Genomic DNA, 9,707 nt, shown 5'->3' with positions numbered 1-9,707 from the left:
TATTGTGAAATGGTTTTTATTATTTAAGATAACTGCTTTCTATTTGAAATAATTTTACTCAAAGCTAAATTTCCAAAAGCTTAAATTTAAAGTACTAATAAAACGGGATTCTTTTCATTGTTTTCCTTTTTTTTTTTTAAGGAAATTACAGAAATGAATACTTTTATTTAGCAAGAATGCTTTCAGATGATCAAAAGTGATGATAAAGACATTTATAATATTACGAAAGATTTCTATTTTAGATAAATGTTGTTTTTCTGAAGTTTCTATTCATCAAAGAAACCTAAAAAAATCTACTGTTTTTAACGTAGTAATAATAATAATAATAAATGTTTTTTGAGCAGCAAATCGGCACATTACAATGATTTCTGAAGGATCATGTGAAGAATGACAATGCTAAAAAAATCAGCTTTGAAATCACAGGAATAAATTACATTTTAAAATATATTCAAATAGAAAACAGTTGTTTTAAATAGTAAAAATATTTAGAATTTTTGCTATGCTTTGGACCAAAGAAATGCAGGCTTGGGGAGCAGAAGAAACTGTTCAAAAACTTTTGACTGGTAGTGTATTATATTGTGATTTTATAATCATACTGCAAAATATACAACAGGCAATATTTACTGCACTGCTTTTATATTAAAATTACTTTTACAGTAATGCAAGTTACAAGAATTACAAAACCCAAAAGTATAATGACTTCTAATGTGCAATATCTTATTTTGATTTTTATTTTGAGGTGAAATATGATCCAAACAGGTTTTGTGAGATTCACCCTTAGTGCTGGACGACGCACCAGTTTGAACGAAACCGGTTTGAATTTTAGACATGGGATGAATTTTTAAAAACCTGTATACACCTTATTCTTCAACATAGAAGCCCATACAGGTATGTGCCAAAAAATTAGAATATCAAGGGAAAATCCATTTATTTCTATAATTTTTTCAAAAAGTGAAACTTGTATGTTATATTAGTTCACAAAGTGAAATATTTCAAACCTTTATTTGTTTGACGGGGGTCCTCGCCAGGCATTTACACCAGTGAAGCGCCGGTTGATCCAAAACGGTTACCCGCTGTTACGAGTCATCCAAAGATATTTCTAATGATATTCGGGTCGCGGTCGGTCGGGTCATTTGAAATAAAGATGCCAATTAAACCTGTGTAATTTCTATAATACTAGACACAATTTTCTGTGAAATACATAGACCTACACTTTATTGGCTGAATAATATTTACTTTTTGAATGTTGAGGTTATTAACTGTTGAATAAATGCTGACGCGGGACAAAATGCCCGATTTCCAACACGTTGAACTGAGCAATGCCATTGTACCATTTTAATAGGCTACTTTTAAACGCATATAGCTCAGTAATGTCAGCTTTATGTATTTTCTGAGAGGGGTGGGATTTTTGTTGGGAAAGTCAAGGGAGAGACGCACACTTCGATTAGACTGGATAAACACATGCAGCATCTTAATTGTTAAAAAAAAATGGTATAAATGTCTCGAATATTTTGATTATGTCCAATGCTTCTCTTTCTTTTTGGAATTATTAGACACATTTCACTATGTCTTTTAAAAGGCCTAGGTCTGTTTAATTTTCTTAATTATAAAATGCTTGTTTAAAACCAGGGATTAAAAACGAATTCCAAGTAAAAACTGTATTTTTTCTTTACATTTCCAGAGAGCGAAACGAACAAAATTAAACATTACTTAATAAATTCAAGGCACTATAATTTCCTTATTCATTTGATACAACTATTATAGCTATACAATTTATATATATATAAAATAATATTATTTTGTCATATTCGTGATTCCTGAATTTATATATGAAAACTTCGTTTTGAAGTGCATTCGTTATGTTTGTATAAGAAAATTCGTTAACCTAGTCTATTAAGTTGATTTCATATTCTTGAAAATTTTTAGAAGTTAAAAGTTAAGAAAAAAGGAATTAGCTTGTAGTCTATATATATTTAGGGCTATAGGCTAATCTTTTTCTTAACTTTTATTACACTGTAGATCGAAATAAAATAATTCCTGATCATATTTAACATCGGAGAATCACTGACATAATTTAGAGCAAAGACTATAGAATACCCTTAAAGGGACTTTGTTTAGAGTAGCCCACTTCGAAAACGAAACTATTTAAATCTGTATAAAGGAAAGAAAATACATCACAACAAGAACAATCTGTATTTTTCTTGTAATCAAGAACATTTCTTTTGACAAAATTACCTAATTAATGCCGAATGATGTTTGACAGGGAACACATCTCCACTGCATAGCCTCATATAATCGCTGGTGTCAGTCGCAAATATAAAAAATGCAGGTCAGGAAGCAGGTCGGGTACAATATTTTCTTCTTTTCTTTTTTTTTTTTTTTTTTTGCGGTCCGAGTTGCGGGCGGGTTAGTTGAAAACGTCGGTCAGGTTCGGGTTGTTTATACATTGACCCGTGCATCACTGATTTACATTTGTTAACAACATTTATTGTGATCTTAAAGTTATATTTAAAGGAAAATAAAATTTCACTCCTCAGGGGCCCTCCCCCCCACTTGGGGCCCTGGTAATTTAGGACCCTTTGGGACCCTTTGGGACCCTTTGGGACCCTTTTCACCCAACTACTGCAATGCACTCTGGGAGTCAGTGAGTAGCTATACTAAGTCAAGAGTAAACCTTAAGTAAAGGATCAAGTAGCCCCTACAGTTCTTTTTTAGTTGCTAGAACTCTCATGTAAGTAAACTATACTAACTAAGCATTTGTCAGTACAACATACTATTTCTATTTCACTTTACTTAGGTTTTTTTAAGGCAATCGGTTTGCATGCTTTTTTTAAGTAAGCCCAACTAATTAGATTTTACAGTGTTGTTTAACTTGAAGCGGCAATGTAGACCAATCGGCTGCTTCTATTTGAAGATTAATGACACATGAACTATTAAGGCTTCAGTAGCCTGCTGTGACCTGGTGCAGTTGGTGGTCATTCTTGGCGCGAGTTTGAAATCAAGTTACGCAAACCAGTAAATGAGATATGAATTATGAAACAAAAACAGATTTGAATTACACTCTTTTCAGTGTTTTTACAAGCCTGTCCGTCTCAGTATACTGTACAACGCGGCATACATTCACGTCAAATGATAACTCAGCGGCAGGGTTCCACTCACGCAAAGATGTAATTTCCACTGGGGACACACTTTTCAAAATCCCGTTTGTGTCCTCCCACTTTCGAAAGGTTTTGTTAAAGTAATCTCTTGTATTGTAGAATGCACGCTCAGCACCGCCGAGTTTCGCTTGATCGTTAAAACGAAACCAAAAGTGAAACGCACACGCGCATTCAAAAGCAATTTTAATACCCCACGTTTAGAGAGCGACTCCCCAATGCGCGAAAATTAGGCTACATAAAATATCGAAGCTGTTATTAGTATGTGGGCTATTATAGGTTGTGTAATTGTCTATAGCTCTAGATCATGCTTGAAAAATTCGGTCTCTGTTTGCACTTTGAATATTGAAGATGGTTTAAAAATGCAGTGGTTGTCCGTTGCTTAAGGCGTAAAATAATTTAAAAAAAGGCTTTCAAAATCAGCCAATTTGCTAGTAAAGCATCAGCAATAAGAATCGGCCATGAAGAATCAAGATTGGCACATTACTAAAAAGAAATTGGGTGCTCCTAAATTTTTTCCAAGTTCCAACTTGCACCCCTAAATGTGCATTGAAAATTGACAGCTCATAAAACTTGCTAAAAAAATCAAAATGTTGATAACACATAAGCAGTCTTTCAGAATGCTCTCAATTACATATAGATGCATCCTGTATGCATTAATGAGTGTGGTGGCGTTTGGGGTGTTGCTCTGGGATTGGTGAATATGGGGCTGGGAGGGAAAAATGACAGTATACTCACTACAAAAAACTAGACTACACCACTGGAGCAAACCGTTCACAATGCTTTAAATACTGAAAGAAAATCCTAAACACTGAATTGAGGGTAAGGTTTTATATTAATGTATCTCTGAGGGGAACTGTCTTCAGAAAAGTTTAGATACTGTAGTATTTTCCTTTTCATCTTACCTCCATATATTGCATAGTAAGAGCCGCTCTCCTTTGTTTACAGAAAACGTTGTATCGCTGCTTGTCCCACAAGCGCCACCTTCTGTCAGAGAATACATTTGCGTCTCATTCAGTCAGTCTGCTTGTGGGTTTTTTCATGCAGGTATGTTTCATGTATTATAATTTCTGTCTGAATAATTTCAGACCATTCTGTTTTGCTTTAAATTTTGAAATTATACCATCAAAAACTACTCTTACTATGCATGTTTGTTTGTATAAGCAGTGGCCGTGAAACCACTACTAACCCTTCTTCTGATTACTAATGTCAGAAGAATATGTTGTATTACAACTTACTGATGCATAATTATAAATGACAATTTTTTTGCAACAGTTGTTTCAGACCTACTATAATAATCAAACATAAGTATGTTTTCAAACTGGCTAGTTTGAATGTGAAGGCTGAAAAAGTGTCAAACCTCAGGTGACAAAATTTACACCGGTTGAGTGTGAAATCTATTACCGTCGCCTCTCGCTCTGGTGAAGCGGCGTGACGAGCGAGAACCGTGACTGACGCTAGCAGCATTAGCGCACATGGACGGCAGCAGCAGCAAACATCAGGCTTTAGCAAGCTTATCACACGTCAGCGACCTGATTAACGCTCCAGATCCCACCTTTGATGATAAGCCCCTGCCCAAATGAGAATAAGCCCCATGGAGAAATGAAGGCCCGTTTGATGGCTAAAAGGCGTGGAGTTTGGTCCTCATTCCTCTAGGTGATGTCTTCATGAAGCGTGGAGGTCTTACATTATGTAGTTTCTGAACCTGAACTGCACAGTGTTCGTGAAAGCGTGATGGGGCACAACAGATTGTTGAATTCTGTGTCTTAAATTTCGACTTCAGTCTCATTTGGCAGGCCAGGATGATATACTGGCAACGTACAAGAGCGTAGCATCAGATTGGGATGGCAAACTGTAATGTCTTTGATCCGTAAAGCGATTGGCGTGTGAGCGAACGGACGTTGACTGGCAGCAGAGCGGAAAGCCGGCAGATTCAAGTGTGTGGGAGGCAGATCTGCTGTTTTGCATGCTCATTCCCTCATCAAACCACACAGCCTGTCTTAAAATGAGATCTGATGCCTCCTCATGCACTCCATTTTCACCCACAGTTCACAGTCTTCTGCCTTTTAGTTCAATGCCCTTCTTAAAAGAATAATTTACCTACTGAATCAGGACTGATGCTTTGAAATCTCCACAGAAGTGCTATAAAAGTACTGACGCAGGAGCCGGTGTTCTACGAAGAGAAGAAATTGTTAAACAAAGTCGTTTTTTTTTCTTTGCACACAAAAAGTATTCTCGTAGCTTCATGTCATTATGGTTGAACCACTGATGTCAAATGAACTTTATCGATGTCCTTACTACCTTTTTGAGCTTTGAACGTGTCAGTTGCGTTTCTGTCTATTCAGGGTCAGAAATCTCTCGGATTTCATCAAAAATATCTTAATTTGTGTTCCGAAGATGAACAAAGGTCTTACAGGTTTGGAAGGACATGAGGGTGAGTAATTATTTGAGAATTTTCACTTTTGGGTGAACTGTCCCTTTAATCTGTAACAACAGGTTCATGCTTGGTTTACATGACTGCTGAGGTTTGTGGAGATGTGTGTTTCTGGCAGATTTGTCTTCTTTTCCACAGCCCTCAGTGCTTGTTTTATAATGTTCTCTCACCACTTCCTAATCGTCTCATTTTTATGGAAATTACATCAGTGCTCTGAGGGAAATGCTCCCAGCGCCGTTTACCTCCCTTTTTCTCTTCTGTTCTATTGATTTGAGGCTATAAGCAAAGCATTGTGTTCTGTCCAAAGAACTGCTCTGATCACTGGAACAGCGGTTTCCTACCTCAACAGATTTCTACAAGCCGGTTCTTCTGGAGGTCAGAGGCGAAAACTCACTCTGTTGTACTGTGGTGAAACGCTACCTGATCTCATGACGAAAACGTACCTGTGGGAACTTTTTCGCAAGATGTTAAATATGTACAAATAAGTACATATCACTACAGTTTAAAACAGAAATGAACACTAGAGGTGGTAAACAGCGAGCACCTGTAATCGTTTTCATACGCAGTTATGATTACAGCTCTATATGTTTCACTTTAGGCTTAGGTTTGGGGGAGGGATTATACAGTCATGTAGCAATTTCAAGACCACTGGGGTTTTAGGGTGTGTTCACACTTGTAGTTTGGTTCGTTGGTCATGGTCCACTTAGTGTTCACACTGGCATTTTTGACAGCGAAGCTAAAGATACCAAACTTAAAGACATAGTGATGTGTTCACAACCTGATTGTTCGGGTTAAATGAAGTATGTAACGGAACTCACCGAACACTCCAAACAAAATGAAAATGTGTGTTTGACTTAAAGCAGTGCTGCAGGTGTATGACATCAAAGTAACTGTGTCAAGTAACTGGCAAAATAATGGAAGTGGCTCATACCACAGACGAGACCATGGACGAAAATTCATGAAACGCTTTATTAGACTGTTTTTCAAGACTGCATGATATAAGAAACTCATTTAAAAATCATAATGAAGCACAATGCTATTGTGAATTCACAAACGTTATGATTTAATTAAATGCATAAGTAAATAAATTAATATGTGCTTTTATTATTTACATGCATGTAGGTTACATACGTGCATCTCAGAGTGGCTCCACAGTAAATGCTGCTCCACACAAACTGTTATCATTATCATAACTCCATCTCTGCATGTTGTTGTGAGTTTGGGTTTATTATAATGTTCATCTGGGAATGCAACATGCGCCATTTCATCAAATTTGAAAGGTAAATTACTTATAAACCTAGTCAAACAGGAGAATACATAAATGTCTTTCTCAATATGCTAACTGTTCATCGCGATTTCAAAATAAAAGCCCTCACTCTGAGTTAACATGTTTAGATGTCCACGTTCAAGACATTACAGTGGCTGTAGCTTTCTGTCGTAAAGAAATAGCCTAATATTAAAGATTAAGTGAACATTTGACTTAGATGTTGTTTAGTCAATATTAAACATGGGGGGAGTAAACTGTAAAAACATTCTGCAGTCATTTGTTATAATGCGTAATGCACATTGTCTCTATTTTTTGTAATATATTATGTATTTTAACAGTTTTGTTCAATAAAACCTGATTACTTGCTTTGGAAACTTCATTTAAACTAATTATTATTGCCTCATTGCTATTGAATATTTTTTTAAGTCATTTTATAAGCTATTGTTCACTTATGTCTATTTTTATCACTACAAAAATTTTTATTATCATTATTGATTACTCGATTACTTGACCAATTACTCAATTATATCCATTATAAAAAGCTACCCCCTGGGGTCCTAGATGGATTCAACTTTCCTGCATTTTACTTATGCTCTAGCTTCTGCACTACTCACTTACTCTTGAAACTTGAGAGTGAGGTACTGCAAGTATTGTTGGTTCTCACAAAATATATTTCTTATGAAGCTGCTATGGGTAAAATTCTCTGAAAAATGTCTAAATGTAACCAACTAAGTGTCATGAAAATGTAGGTCAGATTAAGCGGGAAGAACAGCTGGGATCCAGCTAAACAGGTTAAACAACAGTTTGGCAGCTCTGGGAAACCAGACTGGTTTAAACGGCTCTTTCCTCATCCCTGCTGAAAAAACTGACTGTATTTTGAATAGAGTTTGGTGAGAGTTATTAGAAGAGGGAAACGTCTTTTTAATATAAAGCTAGTAAATTTAATTTTGATTTTGAGTAATCAATTACCGTAAGCAAGTTTATATCTCACAGTTCAGACTTTTTTTCTAACAAGTCTAAGAATTGTAAGGTTTAAAATCAGAATTGTGAGATAAATGCAGAATTGTGAGATATAGGCTAAGAAGAAAAGACAGAATTGTGAAAAAAAAAATAGTGATATTCATTTAGAATTCAAAGAAGAATCAATTGTGATATAAACTTGATATTGCAAGAAAGTTAAAGTGTGAAAAAGATATAAACTTAGAATTGTCTAATATAAATTTGCATTAAATAATCCCAGCTGTTCTTCCCGTTTAATAATATAAAGTTTATATTGCAATTCTGATATATAAATTATGTTTATATTTTGAGAAAAACATGAACTCAGAATTGTGAAACATATGCAGAATTTCACGATGTAAACTTGCAGTTGTGAGAAGAAAAGTCTGAACTGTGAAATATAAACTAATAATTGCAACAAAAAAAAGTTGCAATTACCTTTTTTTGTTATGGAATCAAAAACAACTGAATTATGAGATGTAAACTCAGAACTGTGTGATATAAATGTGCACAAAATAATATAAAGTTTCTGAGATTAATATAATATACTACAATATAACAATATGAAGTCAATTTTGAGATATAAATTGGGTTTGTATCACAATTCTAAGTTTCTATTTTTCATTTCAGAGAAAGCAAAATATGAACTCAGATGTGAAATACAAATGCAGAAGATGTAAACTTGCAGTTATGAGAAGAAAAGTCTGAACTGTAAAATATGAACTCATAGTTGCAAAAAAAATTGCAAATACCTTTTTTTATTTTGTAGCAGAACCAAAACAACTGAATTGTGAGATGTAAACAGAATTCAGAGAAAACATGAAAAACATCATAATTTTGAGATATAAACTCAGAATTGTGTGATATATATTTGCATTAAATAATATAAAGTTTATATCCCAATTCTGAGATATAAATGGAGTTTATATCACAATTCTGAGTTTCTATCTCCCAATTCTGAGAAAAAAAGTCATAATTGCAAAAAATGTACTCAGAATTGTGATATGTCTGAGATGATATGTCTGAACTGTAAAATATAAACTCATGATTGAAAAAAGTCACAATTACCTTTTTTTATTTTGTTACAAAAAAACAACTGAATTGTAAGTTTATTTCGCAATTCTGATATATAAATTTAGTTCATATCACAATTCTGAGTTTATATCTCACAATTCAGAGGAAAATAGTCTTGCAAAATGCAAAAAAAAAAATGTCGATATGCAAGATACAAACTTATAATTCTGAGAGGGAAAAAAAACAGAATTGCATAATGTAAACTGCCAATTGTAAAAAGAAAAGTCTAAACTGTGAAATATAAACTCATAATTGCAACAACAAAAAAAATCGCATTTTTTTTTTTATTTTGTTGTTTTACCCACCAACTGGCGACTGTTACATATACTCGCCAACGCCAATTTTTACTCGCATTTGGTGCTTGGCGAGTGTTAATTTTAGGCCCTGGGCATAACCGTAGCAAAAGTTATGCATTTTAAAACAAAAAAGCACTAGTGTAAACAGGGCCTGAGATTTTACCTCGGAATTGCGAGATACAAAGTCAGAATTCCAAATTCAGATTCTGATTCCATTTGGCCTTCTAAGGAAGTGTCAGTGCCACTGGCAACCCTTCGCCTTATTGCAAGGCAGGGATGTAAACTTGTCTTCCATTGGCAACACTCATGGTTTCCTTAGCAACCAGGTTGGTGGCATTCTAGAGCTGTAGTCTGAGAGAAGATCAGCTCAGCGGAGGAGGGGCAGCGCCAGAGTGGACACACACTCACACACACTCTTTACACATGCTCATCTGTAAGAATTCATGACTGAGCTCAGCACTGAAGCTCTACATCTCTCCTCA

Source organism: Garra rufa, chromosome 14, assembly GCF_049309525.1.
Source record: "Garra rufa chromosome 14, GarRuf1.0, whole genome shotgun sequence".
Taxonomy (NCBI): Eukaryota; Metazoa; Chordata; class Actinopteri; order Cypriniformes; family Cyprinidae; genus Garra; species Garra rufa.
This window is presented reverse-complemented; position numbering follows the sequence as displayed.